This window comes from Rissa tridactyla, chromosome 1, assembly GCF_028500815.1.
Source record: "Rissa tridactyla isolate bRisTri1 chromosome 1, bRisTri1.patW.cur.20221130, whole genome shotgun sequence".
Lineage (NCBI taxonomy): Eukaryota > Metazoa > Chordata > Aves > Charadriiformes > Laridae > Rissa > Rissa tridactyla.
Genome location: NC_071466.1, coordinates 24,403,422 through 24,423,925, shown reverse-complemented (window position 1 = coordinate 24,423,925; position 20,504 = coordinate 24,403,422). Strand labels below are relative to the sequence as shown.

Sequence of the window (20,504 nt, the reverse complement as noted above, 5' to 3'; positions counted from 1 at the left end):
TGTAAATGCATGAAATCCAGAAAATTTCAAGATGTGACTTCCACAATGGCATCATTAATCCTTGTTTGTCTGCTGCAGTCTGCCTCGGTGGCACCACGCCATCCTGCGGTGGTGGGTCCAGCAGCTTTCTGCACTGGGAGCTTTGTGCAGTGCTCGCCTTCGAGGTGCCACTTCCCTTAGGGAGTGCAGGTCCCTCCAACTGTGCCATGTGTGTTGCTGTACCCATCACCAGGCTGTGCTTTCGCTATCGCTTGAATCCACAACTGGGCAGTGCTTTAATCTGACATAAATGCACATTGCCATTAAAAAGGGCAGTCTGATCTTCATTTCTCCCTAGGAGCGTGTTCTTTTCCCCTTCCTCGCCAAGGCACTGGTGTTTACACAGCTGCAGGATGAGCTCTTCAAGGTTAGAGTTCAGCCAGATCACGTTCCTGATGCACACAGGAGCTCTTGGATGAGAGGTAGCACCAGCTCTTCTGATAGCAGTGTAGACTTGTCAGGCTGAAGTGTTACATGTTATTTTAGTAAAGCTAAGGTGGGAGCTTTTCCCTGTGTATCTCCAGAAAAACAAAAAATTGTGGAGGTAGAGCAGGTGAAGGGTATGAATTGGTGTTCATGGTATCCCTGGTAATCTCATAGCTTAACTGCTTGGAGACTTATAATCAACCAATTTTTCCCTTTTGGGCTGTCTGGGTATCTGTTACTCAAAGACATCCCAAACACAGAGCTGGGGAAGAGAGAAGGAAGTTGAGAAGTGGTAGTTGATCCCAAAGGCACGTCTGAACAAAAACCCCTTTCCCTATGTCTGTCACGTGTTGTTCATGTGCACAAAGAAGCTATGATCTCTCAAAAACTGAGAATACATTGGAGACCATAATTTTAACAGAATGTATGTACAATTACTGGATTTTATGGTGTGTGATTTGTGGTATATGGGGGGCCGGTGGGGAGTCTTTAAGAATGTGCATTAGGCCATCTGGGCAGCAAGGAGGAGCTGGCTTTTGCTAAAATACAAGGTACTGCTGCAACGGAGGAGTGATAAAATGATAGCAGTGAAAGTCCTGGCAGACTTGCTTCTCTGGAAGTAGTTACTACTATTTTTCAAGCAGTTCCTAATTTATGCTGAGTTGAAATAAAGAAGGTGGGAGCAGTAAATCTAGGGGAAGAAGGAGGAGTATGTTACCTAAAAACAGGATAGTACTTCAAGGGATGTGAGACATGAGAATTACCATTCTCTTCAACCTGCCTGATATTGCTGAGAAAGCATCCTAGGGAAGGCATGAGAGAAAAGCGAGAACATATTAAAATATGGATCAGGATTGGAAATCTATGCGTTTGGCTTTTGACTACATAAAAAGTTGCAAGTAAGCCTGGCAAGCCCTCTATTCTTGGGCTTGGTGAAGAATGGGGAGTGTGGTCGTCTGTGAAGGGTCTCTGTGGAGTTTGTAAAACCCATGTTGGCTGGGGGAAGGGTGGCATTTGGATAGTAATGACACTTACTTTCATGGCTTGCTTCTGCTTACTGTCAGGATGGCTGCGCTCAGTGAGAATTGCTCATGAGCATGAAGGTGTGTCTGCCTGAAAGCTTCATTTTTACAAGGATATAGAAGTTGCTGCTTTTATTTTTTCCTGTTTAACTTCATTCCCTGTAGAGCAGGTTGTCGGATCAGTAAATGATGGTCTCCTGAGAGCTCTGCTCTTCAGAAACTCAACACAATTCCTCTGGCCATTGCCCATCGCTCTTCACGTAGCTGAATGTATTGTAACCTGAGAGTTGGTGATTGACTGGGGCTTTTTGGGTGGGTTTTTGTTGGTTGTGTTGACTGAGTCGGTCTTCCTACTTACTTTTTACTGGTGTGTCAGTGGGGAATCATGCTCATGAGAAGTTTCCAACGCCTCCTTTAACCGCACTGGTATTCACTTGAGATTCGTCACTGTATTTGTTATTCCTTTCTTATGAAGACGGAAGTCTACAGGTTTTTATTGCAGCCCCAAAGCAGCAGTAAATGATACAAATGCTGGGTACAATAAACTCCACTTGGGGTTTTCCTCGGGCACTTGGGGTTGTGCCCAGAGGCTTGGTTAAATTTCTCATTTGCAAGGAAACTTGCTGCTGCATACACTTCTATAATATAAAATCTAGCAATACTCCCACATTTACTGTCACATTACAGATAATGAAGATTGATGAAACTTTAATTATCATATTTCTCCATTTGAAGGTATGGCTGGAAGCCACTCTGGTGGGCAGGAAATGTCTGCTCTCTTCTGTTCGAACAGAAGTAATTACTATATAATGCTAGTAAATGGGGAGAAACAGACCTTCACCTGCCTGTCTTCAGTTATTTTCCCCCCCCTACTGGCATCAGTCACAGGAAACTCCTGCAGTGAGCATATATCCTGTTCCAAAAAGCAGTTTTGGCAGATGACTGCCTACTTAATGGTGTACGAAGAATAAGACCCTAAAAAACCCTGCTTTTGTATTGCATTTAAATACTCCTGCTTCCATTGCAAATATGAAGTTCTCCTGGCCTTGTCTTGTGGAGTTTGGTACTGAGAACAGTCTTTTGAGTTGTCACTGGGGGGGGAGGGGGAAATTAAAAAATACCATCAAGTCTTGTCAGCACTTCTGGAGCTGGTTGTAAATTTTGGGTGCCTGGGTCCTACAGCAGTGTCATCTTTTGGAAGACAAGACATAGGCTCATTCCAAGCCAGCACTGTTACGTGTCTGGCTCCTGTACTGGGAGCTGCAACACCATACTGGGGACAATCATTGAATCTTTTTTCCTCAAATTACTGCTTATACAGTAATATACAGAATTCCTTTTTATTCCATGGCTCTGCCTTATGACAGTCTTTCAGCTTTGCAAAATAGTAGCAGAAGAAAAAGTAAGTTTTTACATGCTGTAGAAACTGTGTGAAACTGCATGTTTGTTTTAGAAAAGCTGTTTTAGCTGCAGTTGTGCTTTGATATCAGTGTGGGGAATGGTAATGTATCTTCTTACAGGATTTCATGTTTGATTCATTGGGTTTGTTTGTAGCAATAGACAAAAAATATTCTAGATGATTGGTTATATCAGCAGAAAACCATTTAGTATCAAAAGTAAAAGCATCTTTTTACATTTCAAGTTTTTGTTTGAATATGCTGTCGAAAATCATTAATTATCTGTTCTGCCAAACTGTTCTAGGAAATTCCATACCCAAAAAATCATGCAGGACAATATCAGCATTGTTCAGGTGCCTTCCACTGCATCATCTGAGACTAATTGCAACTAAATCAGAGAAGAATTAGAGGTTTTAAGGCATTTACCTAGAAATGCACATGTTCTGTAGCACTCATAGGTTTTTTTTTTTTCCTCTTCCAGTCCATGTAAGGCTTCCTTCTAAATTGAATGTGCATGTTTGTATATGCTGTACCTGAAGGTGTCTTGCTTTACCGTTCATAAAAATGTTTACTGTCTGCTGGAAAGCAGAAATGGTACCTTCATAAAAGTTGTCAGTCGCGGGTGTTTGACTATTTTGGGGAAGACGAGTAGGGGAAAAAAAAGGATAAAAATTGTAGTAGTACCAAAATGAAATCAGTCTTCCAGGTTTCTCTTTAGTATTTCAAACAGCTGGAAGTCCAGCACAGTTCCATTTGAAAATTAATAGCTTAACATATTCTATTAATGATCAGTGAGTTTCAGCTATTTCCTGACAAGCACTTTAAACTGACTCACTTGGATGCACATGTCCTTTTGTATTTTTGATGTATTTCTCAAAGAGGAGTTATTTCTGTGTTTGTGTTACTGTTGCTTAAGCCTGTTTCCCAAACTATTTTGAAATCCCTATTGTATGTACAGCAGGAGGCTATATATTTGCAGTGTGTCAGACTCTGTAATTCCCAGTATCCCTCATCTTCAAAAGAAATCAGTTGCTAATGAAAATTTAAAAGGAATAGAGTAGAACATGGGTATTGCAGTTAGTATTTTCAGTATTTGAATTTGTGGTGACTATTTCCCAAAATCTGAAACAAGAATTTAATTCTCTACTGGACTTTGATACGAATAAAATCTTCTGAAAGAATATCTGTAGCCTTAGGAAAATTAATCTGATGCAGCCAAATCAATTGCCTTTGTGGTATGAATGAATGTAAAATGCTTTCACTTGGTGCTGCTGAAAAGAAAGGGTAAAATACTAAACTTTCTTGCTGTTTCCTTTTTTCCTTGAATGACAAGTTCTTTTGCAGCAGCAAGTCATTTGTGGTCACATCTCCACTTGTATTGATATCTGCTTTATGTAATAGTATGAAGTTTAAGGTAAACTGCTGTCACTTTTAAAAAGTCAACAACAGCTTAAAGATACTGCATTTTGTTTTCTCTAGGCAATATGCATGTGAGTGAGATGACAATGATTTAATATTGGAACGCAAAGTTTCGTTGAAAGACCATCTTGTTGGTATACACAAGAAAACCCGCCCTCAGCGCCAGTCGTTTTCTGTAATCACTGTTCAACTTTCTTTGGAGCTGCCCCAAAGAAAATCTACAGCGTATGCAACTTAAGCCAGAATTTACAGCAAGGCTGTTTACATCATTCTTTTCTGCCCAGATTTCTGCCTCTATTATTCACGTCTCCTTGGCTGATTTATCATGGAGCGTGGCTGAGAAGACAGAACTCTCCTATGGGTCAGTAGGGGTGGGAGTAGCAGTGGATCTGCTGCTACGAAATAGCAAATCTGAACCCGATTCAGATCACAGTGTTCCCATGGCCCACTTCATACAGCACTGTGGAGTCTCCCTATCCTTTTAAAAGAAAAGGTTGGCTTTGTCTTGATTCATATGTAAATTAAATAGCTTAAGCACCTGTCTTCAGCATCAGTGTAGGTGCCTTCTTGCTGCCCAGAGACAGTCCAGTGGATTGAGCTGCAGGTACCTATTGTAGAAGGTATTCAGAAATGTCATTGGCAAATGTAACAGCCCAGGCTTTACACTGGAGCAAGGCTTTTGTCTACACAAAATGTAATGGGCTAAGGTAACTGTTAACTAAATGCAATACACTTTCACTATAAGCAAGTCTTACTTTTGTTCTGCTGAGAGCTCTTACAGGTAATGAATACATTTACTTGAGAACAAAACTGGAGCTTGAAAAGGTACTGCTTAGTGAGCTGGCACCTTTTAGCTCCCTCAATCTAGAGGTTCAGTGTGGCATTTCTGGCTCCTGTGCAGGTTGGTGTTAGAGTTAGGTGCCAGCTTGGGGGCTGAACCCATATATTTTCCTTTCCTTCCTTTTGTCATCTTCTCCCAGTTGGGCACATGCTGGCAACAGCAGTCAGTGGTGGCTTTAGGCATCAGTTAGTTCCAGACATAGTAAGAAAGTTTCAGCTTTATAGTTATAACCATTTCTTACCCCTCACAAGCTAGAGCAGAAAAGCTGGCAGTATGGTTGGAGTGGTCTTATTTCTGTCTCACTTTTCCCAATTTGAGGAGCATCACCATAAATCTCAAATAGCTAACTAACTCTTATGTCTCTTCTAAAGTGTCTTCATCCTGTGTGACTGTCATGTACTTAGTGCATGGAACAGCTTTTGGTTCTGCTATTAGTGTTTCTTTGAAACAATTCATGTTTTGTTGAAGTTATCCTCTGACTGATGCCCTGAAACTAAAATGGCTAGGGAGCAATAACAAATTTTTAAAAAATAATCTTGAACTTTACCTGCATGGGTAGTAGTTCTGTAGCTGTGTTGCTGATGCTATTTGTTAGGTGCCATTAATCATACTTTGGCCCTTCCTGCTGAATGTAACTGAAAACATACCTATGATTTATTCCTAGACTTTGATTATATCTGTGTTCTTAAAAGTTTTTGCTGTGAAAAGCAATACCTGACTTCTAGGCAAAGGGTGCAGTGTGACTTGTGCACCTATGTGCACTCGTAGGTGCTCTTGAGGAGAGACACGCTGTATTCACAATGTGTAGTTCTGTGCTCATATCTATTCTATGCCTCTAGCAAGTCTGACAAGTTATTTTCAGGGTATTTTTAATATAAAAATACCTGGAATAACTTGATGGCTGTGTCACTGCTGTCAGCATAGTGATTTTAGCCTGATGGTAGGTGTGTGCTGCACGCAGAGGGGTGAGATGAGGTGTATGGTGCCACTGTTGCTGGGTCTGTGTTGGAGGGAACTGAACTTGGCATGGTTTTTTTCCTGTATTATCTATAAAGAGCAATACTTGAAGCAAGTTGTCCGCAGAAGTGATACCTGCCTTTTGCTGTAAAGGGAACAAATACTTCTTTCTCAAAGAGAGAGAGGGGGGAAAAAAAAAAAAGAAAAAGCTGTTGAGCTACCCTGTGTAACATGGATGACTGGGGACCAAGAAACGGTTTGGACTAGGGAGCTGAGATTTCGACAGTTTGGACTCAGCCCTTGCACGTTTACCCAGGCAAATTCACCACTTACAACACTGGTGATACTCTGGTCATGGCAATTGGACTGTGTGGTGGCCTCCCAGTGTGTGCTCTGGCTCCCTGAAGGAATCCTGAATGGTATCTGCTTCACCCCAGAATGTACTCAGCTTACTGGTCCTGTCCCTGTGTGTTAACAAAATGTTATTTGCTCTGATGTCCTGGAGATGAGCTGCTGCTTACGTGGCCCAGCATCCACACAGGGGTAGCAGTATATTCTTGGAAGGTCTTAAAGGGATTCCTTTTGGATGGATGGTTACTTCTGGAATGCAAGCTAGGTGTCAGTCTTTTTTCTTACTGGGATACAGGTGGCAATGATAAAGCTCTGAGTGTTCAGGTTGTTTTGACAGGAATTTATCAGAAATTACTAAGCTTACTAACTTCTGATATCACTCTTCTACTTTCTCAGGTCAATAGCTTGGAATGTGGGACATAAGTGGCCACCAGTAATGTGTGGAGAGTTCTTTTCCAGCTCTGATCTGACCCCAAAGCTATAAGCTTAAATTCCAAATTTAGAAGAATACTCCTCTATATGATAATCAGACTCATCTGCATTCCAGATAAAATAAAAAATGACTGAGGCTACAACAAACAGCTGCAGGATGCTGCTTGCGGCATTGCTCGTGCTCTGTCCAGAAATGCAGTAGCCACGTTAGGAAGGAAAGCATGCTGAAGGTGGGAGGGAAATTTATTGTTTGGGGGAAGATCGGGGCAGTTCCCTACTTCCAAATTGCTGTACGCTGGTGACACGTTAGGTCTCAGAGCTGCCTGCCTGTCTTCCTGCCCTATTAAGTGTTTACCTAAAACCAATCTCTTTAGCAAAGAACATAAAAACTCAGTGCACCTGAATATAAGATCTTACTCCATAACGTGTTTCAGTGCACTAAAGCCTTTAACCAATGCTGTTCAAAACTGACAGCTGGGGAATGCCTGGAGGATGACAGATTGTCACCAGGGTGACACAGGATGCACTGTGTCTGTATTTTTAGTTAGAATGAGTCTCTCTGGAGCCCAGGGGTCTTAAGAAATGCGGGAAATTTCAGAAGCAACTGTCATCCTGGCTAAACCCTATGGGAAGCATTCTGTCTCATTATGATAGTCTCTACTGCATTACTCCTGGTCAGGATTGGAAGGATCTCTAAACTTCAAGAGGGTGTTTTCCAGGAGGTCCTGGCTTGTGTAATGATCGTAAAAACAATTCAGAACTGTAGCTTATGTATCTGTTGTGTTGATGTACAGGTGTCCATCTTTCCTACATGAAGGAAAGACATCCTTGTGCTGCAGTTGATTTATTTTTTTTCTCTAAAGTTATTCTTACTGGCCTACTACAGGTGATCATTGTTCTTCACGTTATTTATGTATTTTCTGATCTAGATAGGCTTCCCCGAAGTTATCTTGCTTGTGTTGCTCGCTCTTTTTCTCAGAACTTGTTACAAAGTTGTTAAGGATTTACGTGGTGTCTTGTTATCATTTATTTCTATAAAATATGAGCACTGAAAATGGAAAAGTAACAATATTTATATTTGCCTTTAGTCTTCTGCTGCAATGTCACTGCAGAATTGAAAGGTTAGAGTAAAGTCTGAAGTCCCAGTTCTTTCTCAGGGTAGGTCCATTTGGACCTGAAGGTGGAGTTGCAAACTGCTGGTTGACTGGGTGGGGGAGGGGCCGGGGGCTCTTGTTTAAACAGGCAATTTGTAAGTTTAGAAAAGGAAAGATTAGCACTCCTGGTTAAAGAAAATGAAAGAAAATAAGGAAATCTAGATATTAAAATACTTGAGAAGATGACAGCACAATAAAATTATTCTTACAGATTATCAGCAGAAATATATCAAAATGATTTTTTTAAGCAGGTTGTAAATGATACATATCATATGTGGTTCTCTTTTTCCTTAATCCATGATTTATGGAATGGCTTTCCAGTAGAGATTTGTGTGGTGTGTATATAATGTATATACTGAAGCTTTGATTTGAACCTGAATAACCTATATTAAGTTTGATCATGTGTGGGTATTAAAATAGTTTACAGTAAGTAGTAATCAATCATAATAAATGACATATGTTGATAGCAAGTTGTAACTCCACTCAGTGTGGAGTTCTGATTTGAAGTAACCTATTGCAGTTAAATTGAGCACATATGCACAATTGGCTCCATTTAATTGCGTGGCTGTGTACTGTTTGGTTTCATGATACCACACAAGCTCTGAGCACTGGAGTCTTTGAAAAATGAGGTATCCAAAGTTTTCAACTATTTATCTGTCCGACATGGTGATGTGACATGAAGCGTAGAAGACCTTTAGAGAAAAGACTGAGAGGAAAAACCAGCTTTAAATCACTCCAGGGAGAGCTTCAGGAAAACAGAACCCAAACCAGTACTTCTCTATTTTCAAAGCGGCATATGCAGGCGTAGCTGCATGACTCTCATTAAGTTCATCTGAGTCATGCAGCTAAAGCCCCATGCAATGTTTTGAAAACGTAGGAAATAAAAATGGTCTTAAACCAGACATCTGGGCTTCTATCCAGTTTTCCGGTGATAACTTCTGATGCATGCCGTTAATAAAGCATCATCCATGGGCTAAATTATTAAACTATAGAACTCTTTGCAGAAGGCTTTTAAGTCAATTTTATTTAAAAAAAAAAAAAAGAAAAAAAGGCAAAAACTTCTGTGCACTCTTCAGCAACAATTACTAACCACAAGGCCCTCTTCCTCTTGAAGTGTGCTAATCTTTTTTCCCCCTCATACTTTTCAATTGTCTTTTTGTTTGGTTTTTTTTCCTAGAGTGCTCACAAGTTACCCATCTGAAGTCTGTGTCCTGCTTCTGTGTTTTCTAGTAGAGAGAAAGTGCCTTCTCTTTGCTGCTTCCTTTATCTCGGGTGAAGTTGTATACAGTATAGGTGCCAGGATGGGAAAAACACCTTTTCAGAGGTGAAGATGCTTTGCTGACAGGAAGGTAGTGATGTTAGTAATTCTTAGAAGCTTAATATTAAAAAAAATTAAATAGTGAGGAAGATGATCTAATTAACTACTTCTATAGATGAAGTTTCTTCATGAATGAGGTTTGCTTTTGCCTTCAAATACCCGCTACTAAGCTGTGTGTAGTTAATGAGTCATTTTTAGAATTCCAGAAGTGTAAGTAACTTAGCCATTACTATACTGTAGTCTCAAGTACGTTACCATTTCATCAGTGTTATCAGTTTGACAAGGGTTCTGTTTTGCCTTAAGCTGGTATAAGTGTGGGAGAAATTACTAAAAATGCAATAGTGAAAAGATGAGCTGCTCGCTCTGTTTTTACACAGCTGTCTTCTGTGGCTTTTCGGAAAACTAGTATCTAATGAGAATCTAATAACTTGCCTGGAATAGCTGTGATTTTGGCAAGCTGGTGGCAACGCATGCAGAGCAAGCTGAAAGTACCACCTCTGTAATGGCTATGGGCAAAATAGGAACACTCAGCCACGAGAAACAGCTTGCAATATGCTTTTGTGACGTACTTATGTGTTGGGGTGTTTTTAGGTGTTTTTGGTTGTTGGTTTTTTTTTAAACTACCCAAGGTATAAATTATTTTTTGCAGTACTGGATTTGCTTCGAGATACATGGTTCATCTTTGTAAGACATTGCAGTTCTTGGTTATGACTTTGAGTCTAGTGCTGTGTTGAGAAGCAGCGTTGTGCTGAATTAAAATAACCTTGAAAGGTTTTGAAATTTCTGTACAAAGCAAAACAACTTTTCCGTGGGCTGCATGTTATATGTTATCTGGGAGACCTTGACACTCAGTGCAATTAAAACCTCTACCTACCAATATTCTTTTTTTTCTCTTCCATTAATTTTTGGAGGAAACTAACACAGCAGTTTTGAGTACGGTATCTTGTTCTAAATATGATTTGACCTGCAGATTTATCCATAAGAGTGAATGTGAGTTGATTTTATGGTTCAATAGTATGCATGTGTATGTCATACTGTGAACTTGCCATATAAAATGAATGCTCTTCATTTGCTGTGCAGGTGCTTTGGTTTTAATTTATGGTTTTTTTTAATCGTAGGAAACTTAGAGTTCCCAATGCTCAAAATATTCATATAAACTGCTTTTTTCAGAGAAGCGCCCTGTTATATGAAAAACTACCCAACAAGTAGTCCTGGCAACTCCTCACTTCCTTAAATCTCGGGTTGCGTCTCTAACACTAGGCAGAAGTTAAAAGCTTTTATAGAATATAATAACCTGTTTTCTCACGTGTGGTCTTTTTCTCAGTGTCTGAGCTTGAAGTCTGGAAACATGTAAAATGGTTGCACTGTAGTTTGGGAGCAGGGTGGTGATTTCAGCTGAAGGTTGAAATAACTTGAGCTCTGTTTCAGCAGAATGAAAAATATTTTGACCCCAAAGAGGGCATGTTGATTGTGGGGTAATTGAGATGATTAAAATCCAGCTGTTGTAGCTTTTACTTTAGAAGATATTTCCTAACTTGTCAAATCCTCTTCCCTTCAAGAAGAAAATATTCAGTAGTATTCAAATAGGACATTGTAGTGTCTGAGCAAAAGGCACACGTGTGCTTGCTGGAACCTGATACTAGTAAGACAAACAAGGTTGAGAGTAGCTCCCTGGGATGGACTGAATGTGCCGAGGACCAGATCTTTGCAATTCAGCCTCTTACAGGTGACTTCCAGCCTAGTGCAGCCTAGAAATTGTATCTTATACACAGCAGTTCTGAGGCTGGAGCTTTTCCTCTGTGTGTTGTTTATAGCACTGGCGGGGGGAAAAAACCTTTGAATGGCAAGATGACTGATGCAAGTAACCATTTGCCATCTTAAAATTATCCGAAGCGCTAACACTGTGGCAGTGAAAATGGATTGAATGGTGTTTCTGGGGATTAAGCAAGATTAAAAGAAAAGCTTGGTGTTAAAAGCATTAATTATATTTAATAATTTACCTGAAAAAAATGCCTAGGTTACTAAGGGTAGAAGATCTGACGTGTAAATTATAGGCATATTTCCCCAGAAGTGGTTGGACGTGGCTGGATGCAGCGGTACATCCTCTGTTGTTAGACTTGAGCGACTGAGACAGATCCCAGTGTAAAGTGGTTTAAGGTTTCTTCTAATATTTGAGCAGTGCAAGCAAAATAATAAGCTTTTCCCCCCACCTTTCAACCTTCAGCGCTGAAATCCCCAAACAGTGAAGTGAAGGCGATTTCTGACATCCTCTTTCTTGTCATATAGTCATCAAACTATAAACAAATGTTCCCTTGCTTGCCATACAGGCTTGCCTACACAAGGAAGTTACAGTGGTTTAACTGTGATGTGATTGTAAATCCACTTAAATTGGTTCCAAATGTTCTGTGAGCACTCGAAGCCTGATTTAAACTGAAACGATAGTCTGGATAGTTTGTTCTGCAGACTTAAAACCTGCATTTTAAAGAGTTTGTTGTTGTGCTGCAGTATGGAAGATAGTCTGAAGTGAAACATTAAGTCACTGTCTGTTGTGATATCCTATTTGGAGATGAAATGACTCTTTCTGAGAAAGTGCTCCTGAGTGACTGGAAGCCGGGAGAGCCCCATGCAATACAAGGGTTGTTTGCTTTGTTTAATTCCAGATGGGCCTCCAGTGTCTTTTGAGGGAGTAATAGCTATGCTGTGTTACTCAGTTCTTCCAGAGACCTGACTGCCAGACTTATAGACGTGGACTGGCTTGTGTCCTTATTGCTTAGCGTTAGCACCTGGAGGAATAGCGGGTTGAGTGTCTTGTGGCCTTTTGTACTTGGCCTGAGTAGACCAACTGTGTGGGATTTCTTAAAAACTTTGAAGTGCTGGAAAGAATGAGGTCTGTCTTTATAGCATTAGTGAGGTCTCATGTTGAGGATATAAGACAAGATAAGAGGATATTTGAGGGTACTAAGCCTGCTAAGATAGCCTGCATGGGGTGAGGGTGCCAGATTTCAGACTAGCTGTGGGTCATATGCAGTGAAAGACACTTCACAGCTTAAATGCTTTTGCCAGTGAAGAAATCTTTCTGATGCCTAGATTAAAAGACGACTACTGTTACTTCTTAGCAGCATTGTTTAGAGCGAGTATTTTTTCCCCATCTTAGCTCGAAAGCATCTATAGGTGATCTGAGATATCACTCTGTTTCACATATATTGGTCACCAGCCCTGTTCTCTAGGTAAAGCTGGTAATAATCTTTTGTTAGCAAAGTGTGTTCAATATTCCTTATTAACCAGCTGGCTGAGTTGTTGAAATTTAAGGAGAGACATTCCCTCAACCTTGATTGACCGGTGTTCTGTTCATAACGTTCCTTCCTCTTGCTAGTCAGGTAGGTCCTAAAAAATAAACCTGTCAACTGCTACACTAGCTTTCTGCCTCATGCAAAGGCTTGTGCTTGAGCTCAGTCTTTTGAACCCTACCTAAAACTCCTTGTCAAAGGGTGTTGTGTTGCAGGATGTTTACAGGGGCTTATGAGGAAACAGGAAAAGCACCAAGAAATAGAGCACTTGCAGGTTACTACATAGGCAAGGCACAGGGGACTTGGAAAATCCACCAAGCTGGATATTTGCAGGTACTGGGTGAGTACCTGAAAATTGTGTGGTTCGTACTCTTCCCTAGGGCTTGGCATGCGTGCACTGTTAAAGAGAGACAACTAGGTGGGATGAGCCATTGCCTGAATGGCTACAACTGTCCTGATACTCTTCTGCAAAGTTAGCATCTGCTCTGCATTAGTTCCTCACGGAATTGAGATGTTCCATCAGAGAGCTAAGCGCTTTCTCCAGTAACCTAGATCTTGTGAGGGCTGCTGCATGCCTCCAGGGAGAAAAGACATGGTAATGCATATAACTTGAACAGAAGTCTCCCCATGCAGCTGATTACTCTTCTTATATCCTGGTTGCCTTCCATTTATACTGTGTGCTGTGCTGGTATTTTTGGTGTGGTTTTTTTTTTTAAAGATCTTAGTGTGTCTCAACTTAGGTGTTAAATTGCCACACTCTGCACCAAGGAGAACTACTTTTCTAAAGATGTATACTGTTCCTATCTAGAATGAGGGGAGAATGCAACAGGGGGAAAACCATAACTATCACTTACTTGGACAAATTTTCATACAATACGTGGTTTCCATAGAGAAAAACATCTTTCAGAGCCTCTGGTGTGTTCTGGAGAGCTCACTGTCACAAGAATTCATTGAGGGAGTAAATTTGCATGTCATCTGCATTTAATTAATTTGGCTTGCAAATGGAAAACACTTATTTATCCCCTTTTGCACTCTTTAGGTGCTTTTCCACACCTGAGGCTAGTTCTGAAGCACAACTACTCTTGGTGGGGTAGCAGGTACTTGTACAGCAGCTAGAGTCATGCTGTTTTGTGTAGATCGAGCAAATGACGGTATGGATGCTTTCTGTGCAAGTTTCCCTGCCTCCTACTGTCTGCTGTATTAAAAGCTAGCAACACTTGTGCCCTTTACTGTAGTTTGTGGAAATTCTACTCAGGATATAAATTCATTTTGTTTCTGAAATAGCTTTGGGGTCTTGTACAAACAGCGCTTTCATAGTTTATACATATTTGCCAAATTTTCATGTAAGCTTGTGGTTAGTTTTTCTTTGTAATTTTTTGTTCTATGTTGTGTAAAAAATGACAAACACATCTTCATTCTCAGAGCTGCTACTTACAGCATTGCCTAAGCTCAAACCTCATTTGTAGACCATCTGTAGATCCTGTGAGTGTTGCCTCTGGTGCCATCTCAGATTTTCATTGTGTATAACTAGTCTTACTGTGTTTTTGTGGAGCTTGGTAAAAACTACAGAAACCAGAGACAATTTGCTGGCCTTTTGTCACTAAGGGTTTTCCCAGCAGGCAGGTGATGGTGCGAGTTAGCTTGCTCTGGTTAAAAACTCATTTGCAAAGTGCTATGATACTAAAAACTGGTTTGTAGCAAACATTCAGTCTGCCATAGTCTCTCCTTACTACCCAGCCTTTTTAGGAGAGTCATTCATAAAAAGAAGCAGCCTCTGCTGCTTGCTTGGTGTAGTGAGGCAGTGTACAATACCCTCCCAAAGCCATGTAATGAAATCTTGGACTGAATTTGGGAATCACGTGAATGCATTGCTCCTGTGTATGAACTTCTAGGGTTTTTCTTGTCTAAGGTATTTTTCCTAGCTGCTTTGATTTTTTTCTTTATACACAGCCCTATCAGAAGATGAAGTGAATGCTTTAAAGGCACACCAAGAACTTCTTTGTATGTACTGTAGTGAAAGAAAACTAATTGCTTTTCAAAAGAAGTTCAAACATTATTTCTTCACTGAGAAGTACATCAATAAGTAATTTACCAGTGAAATGATTGCATGCGCTTACAATGTGCTGTGTATTTTGGCAAAAGATGTTTAGGATCTAAGTCTTTTAGCTTTTGCCAACATGTAGAGAAATAAATTTAGACTTAAATTACCAATATTGCATGTATTTTCCACATGAGAGGAGTGGCAAGGAGAGCTGCAGAGAACTTTTGTGAACAAGTCTTGAAGTCTTTAGGGATAGGGTAGCATGTTTAAAAGCATCTCTGTAAAAAGAAAATGGTAAGTCTTGTCTATTTTGAGATTGTCCCACTGACCAAGGAAATGGTTGTGTTGATAAATACAAATGGAACAAATGTAAGATAAGTATTAGGGAGCTCTTTAGATTGCATCGTGCGTCCTGGTAGTTTTGGTCTAGAATGATGTCTCTGTGCTGCAATGCTAATAGAGCTGTAGGTAATGGGAAACACGGGCTGCTCCCGGGATTACCGCTGTAAAGGTTTACTTGTGTCAGTATGACACAAGATGAGCTGCAGTTTCTGTAGTGGTCTGGCTTTTTTGTTGCTAATTTTGTTATTTTCCTTGGGTTCCAAGCTGTCAGAAAACTTTATATAAGCTTCCTGGATAAAAAGTAGCTTAATGCAAGGGCTTACAGAGACTGAATTTTATTTCATGGGGAGAAGAAGGGGAAAACAGACTTGCAAGGAGAACCTGGCAGTTCGTGTAGCCATAATAAGGAATCCTGAGGGGACTGTGGTTCCAGACCTAAAATGACCTTGCTACAGAACTGCCTCTATTACACTTAATTCAGCAGCTCTGCAGAAGGATTCCTTTATGTGGTGACAAAAAAAGCAAAATCTGTGAACCTGTGTTTGTAAGTGTAACATAAGAGACTTCTGCAAATAAAAGTAAGAAGGGCCAGGATTGAAGTGAAATGTCCTGTAAAATAGGAGCTGAATAGTGACAGTCAGGATCTCAGTCACCATCAGCTTTATTCAGTCAGTGCTGAGAATGCATTTGGTCCTTGGAAATCTTAAAATAGTTTTGATTACGCCAAGATATTGCCTAGATTCATATCCAAGAAGTAAGAATGCACGACTGTATTTTAGCTACATTAAATGAATGTTGATGTCCTTATCACTTTTTGTCCTAGTGCCCTTTTTTACCATATGCAGGTATAAGTGAATGGATTTGTATGTGGATTGGGAACTCTCTGCTTCATTAAACTACATATAGGCTTAATGGAAACCACCAGCTTCACAATACTAAGGGAAGAAGCATCTAAGAGTAAAAGTAGTATCATTTTCTTAACGAATTACAGCATTCTATACGGTCTTTTTTTAAATTCAATTCTGTCTTCCTCCATCCTGATAACCTCTGCCCCTAAAGGGTTAGTGCTTCTCGATTCAAAGAAATCTTTGCTACGTGTTCCTGTGTTCTTGCGATGCCATCCTGGGTACTGCATGAATGAGGTCTGGGTTTGGGATTGTTTTCTTTCAATTAACTGGATATGGAAACAGGATACTGTGAGTTTAGAGAAACAGACTGCTTGTTGGGCACTTCAGGGCATGTACATACACATATGTGACAGGAAATGTGTGTTACAGTAAGGCCAGCTCCAGTTTGAGCGGGATCAGCTGGATTACAGTGTTTCACAGAGATATAGCTCTACAAGGATACAGGGTCGCAATGTGGGTATTTAGGTACTGGTTTTTAACATTTCCACTCTCCCCTTTCCACATGCACACTATGTTGAGGGGTTTTTTTTTTTTTTTTGCATTTTTTGTGCTAATTCAGGGGCCAGATTTGTTAAAGCTTCTGGTCTCTCCATGCTCTTGTTGAACAAGAGAGGTGTTGAAATATTTTGTTGTTACGGGTCTGTGGTGATGTGCTTTATACAGGCTGCAGCGAGCCCTAGAGCACATCCCAGGTGTGAAGGGCCTTGGTGGGTTCAGCTTCACTTTTGACTTGTGGCGTTATCAGGCTTCACTCATGGAACGCTGTGTTTTGTTGGCATTCCTTCCCTTTTTATGTTGAACAGCAGTCTTGCTGGCCTGTTGATCTTCTCTGTAGCCATTTCTGTGCCTTCCTTCCCTTTCATTGCCCTTGCTTGGGTAGTAGCAATAACATCCTTTTTTCCACAGTGCCCTAATCTTCTATTTCAAATACTGCTTTTCTTGCTTTCTGGTATAATTTTTGTTACTGGATTCTAAGTGCTTAGCAATATTTCAGGTGGATAAGTTACCTTAAACTGTTGGTATTTCCTAACCTATTAACATAAATAGTTAAACCTATGTCTTTTTATCCATTTGTTTCAGCACTAGAGAACAAATTAAGAATAACAAACCCATAGCACTTCTATTACTTTATCGGTTAAAGATATCACTTAGCTTCAGAGAAGCCAGCAGGTCATTTAAAACCATTTAATAGCATGTCCTTATCTTTTTATCCGAGATGTGGGTCAATTACACAGTTGTGAAAGTTGTATCAAGACCCGTCTGGAGTGATTACATGCTGAGGAGATATCATAAATTCTCATTAATACATGTCAAGCTATTAATAGTTCCATAGTGATGTGCTAGTACTGAAGGGCAGTTAAAGAAGTTGATTAGGTAAATCTGGGAGGCAAAAAAAGAAAATAATTTAACATTAGTGAATTGGGTTCAACACTGCAGTCACTGCTGTGTGTGCATAAGCATTCCATAACATCTTCCACATTAAAGGAAACCTTTCTTTGCTCTCTTTTTGCTAATGAAAGGAGTGTTAAGAGTGATGTTTATTTTGTAAAAGGCGGCTGATAGTACCGGGAGTTCATAGCATGAGTTCCCATTGTTCAGCAGCAGAGAGTGGCCTGGCGTGATGTTTCCAGCTTGCCAACCAAGCAGCTGAGCCCACCTCGCTCCCCAGCCAGGGATGGGAGGAGGATGTAGCCAACAAACTCTTGCCTTGGTTCCTCTCAGCTGGCATCTTCCAGCCATCTCATCCTGACTTCCAGCCAGAGCAGACCCTCTGCTGTCTTTGTAGGATAATGGTGGGCAACTTTGCAGTGTTACCAGTCTTCGTAGTCTTGTTCTGGCTGTGGGTTGGACCCCCTTGACCATGCAGATGTGCTGGAACTCTGTGCCCTGATGGGGCTTGACTGAACTTCCCTGAGACATGTTGTTTTTTCATTTGATTTTTAAAAAGTCAGTATGTAAGTCCTGTCACCTCTAGGGTGTCACATACATATGTGATGAGACAATCCTAGTATAGCAGTGTCAGCTTTCTTGGTATCCCATAAAACTTAAGGAAGGATGAATAGATTCGGAATAGAGCTGGCTCTATTTTGAAAGGGAAACATTCTGAGGAACTGCTAAGTTTAACCACATCTTTTGGCAAGTACATCTGCCCTTTGGCAACACAGGCCATTTCTAATCACGTTATCGTAGGCTTGCTTCTGCAGCAATTAGTGTGCTGGAGAAATATTAAATCCCTGGAACACTTCACGCCATAAGAGCTGGAGAAATATCTTGCCCTTTCTCCACTTGGTTTCGTAAGATTTTTAAAAAAAAGTCAGATTACAGCTGTTAAATTTGTTCTAATGGACTGCATGTTCATTTTACCAGTCATGTAAATATTAAATGCATAATTTGGCATACTGATTAGATGTTCATGTAACTCAACACAAAAAAAAAAGAAAAACACCACCCCACTGTGAAGAGTTTGCATGACCTGCTATGTTTTGTTGGATTTTTTTAAACACATTAATCAGTATATCAGGGCCAAGTGTTGCTGGAAGAGGCAATCTTCTCATGCCTTAATGGCTAGGTCCTTTGGTGTACATTGCATAGTCATCTGCAGATGTGGTATCTTTCCACAACGCTCAAAACTCCTGGGGCAAGAAACTTGATTGTTATCTAATGCTAACCACTGAGAAAAAACAGAGGTTTGCTAATTCTTATTTTATTTTAAAGTCTTCAGAATTATTGTGAGGATTTAAACTCATTTGCTAGCCTATGTAGCTGTGGGGTGATACTCCTCTTACCCCTCGTGCCCCTCTCCCTTCTGTTCTGCTCTGTGCTTGCCTCTCCTGTCGGATGTTACCAGTGCTTTGGAGGAAGGATGTTGGCAGCTGATCGGGTAGAGAAGAGGACACAGAAACAACATGTATGAGGAAGAAATCAAATTTTCTGTATGTGCCTCTTCTATAAACAGAGAAAGATGAAGCTGATAAAACCGCACGCTTTAGAATGCTGAAATATAAACTGTAGTCAGCAACAGAAGAAATAACAGCTGTTCAGGTTTATTTAATAAATTAGTCTTTAAAGCCAGGAAATCTCTATTGTATTAGTTGCTTTGATATCTGTATGTCTGACCAAGCTTTGTAGTAAATGCATAGGGGTTTTTTAATGAGACAAAAGCAGCATGAAACTTTAAAAATAATTTTTAACACCGACAGAGAAGATTTGAGATTATTTTTAAGCTTAAATGGACACTTGTTTAGGTGGCACAGGCCTAGAGCAAATGCTTTTCAATTGAAAAATATCAAGCTGTTTTCAGCAAAGAGTTAATAAACGGTGGGGGTATAAAAGGAGCAAGGGAAATATTCCTTGGCAAATCAAGTGAGTCTCGGGCAGCCATGCCTACCCTGTCGAATCTTATTAATAAGGCTCTTTACCTATATTATAAAATTGGTGCTGTACATTCTCTAATGAAGGGATTATTTTAGGCTGTGTGCATTTGGGCAGGAATAAGAGCCCGGCATTGAGACAGACATCTGTAACGAGAGGTTTTTAATCGGGATACATTATTAATGAACTGCACAGGAGACACACAAACCTGCTTTATTAGGCAAAGTGTAAATGAGCCTATTTGGTAAGAACATGCAAAATATGTGTGTGCTGAGAGAGGATATTTTGAGAATTTAACTCATTTCTGAACAGTAAAGGCATCCAGTCTGGCTATAATTGGTGCCTGTGGCAATTGTTGATACTCTGACTACATTAGCTTTCTGTGCCCTTTAGCAGAATTGGGAAAACATTTCTAGTACTCGTTAAGCTGTCTATTATCAAGACATCATAAATATACATATTTAGAATAGATGATTTGCTATCCCAGTGCCTTAGAGCACTTAAATAAATTAGTTCCTACTATTTCGGGCATTACTGTTGCTGTAATTATGCATGAAGCAATAATGCAATTAAAATTGCCTTCCAACTTGCTCAAGTGGGAATATTTTTTGAAAATAATAGTTGATCTTTTCTCAAAATATACTCTAGAGCAGGTGGATAGGCTGCGTGGCTCAAAACAGCAGTGCGGGACTGCTTTACCTCGAGATCCTCAGTTTGCCTGCAGCTCAAGTCAATATTAACCAAGTATTACCATCTGTTGGCTTTTGTTGACCTCTGGAAGGAGGCAGCAGTCTCATTTTTTTTCTTTTTATTATTTTTTTTTCTCCCCCCCACCTTCTCTGGTGGCAAAGTGCCCACATCACAGCTGGCATCGAGTGCTTCAGCAGTGGGGTTTCTTATTTAAAGAAAGCAGCCACACTTCAAGGCAGGAAACGGGCTAGTTTTTGCTTTGCAATATGTTTCACTTTCTTTGTGCACGATACCTACTGATTTCAGATCTTCGCAATATCTGCTGTAATAAAGTGCAGCAATATATCAACACAGATTTCAGCCTTAGGTCTGAATTTCTTTACATTTAAATTGGACCACTTGTTCCTTGGGAGAAAAATACATATATTTTGTAACTGAGTTACAAATAAGCTTTTCCAGCTTTTTGGCAGCCAGGTAATAGTTAAAGTGAAAAGGTTTCTTTTTTCCA

At 40.2% G+C, this 20,504-nt stretch overlaps 1 protein-coding gene across 1 annotated transcript in view; it reads left to right on the top strand.

Moving 5' to 3' along the window:
• ATP8A2 (ATPase phospholipid transporting 8A2) overlaps positions 1-20,504 on the top strand; it is a 309,064-nt gene that overhangs the window by 170,779 nt on the left and 117,781 nt on the right. The gene's annotated exons all lie outside the window — the stretch shown is intronic.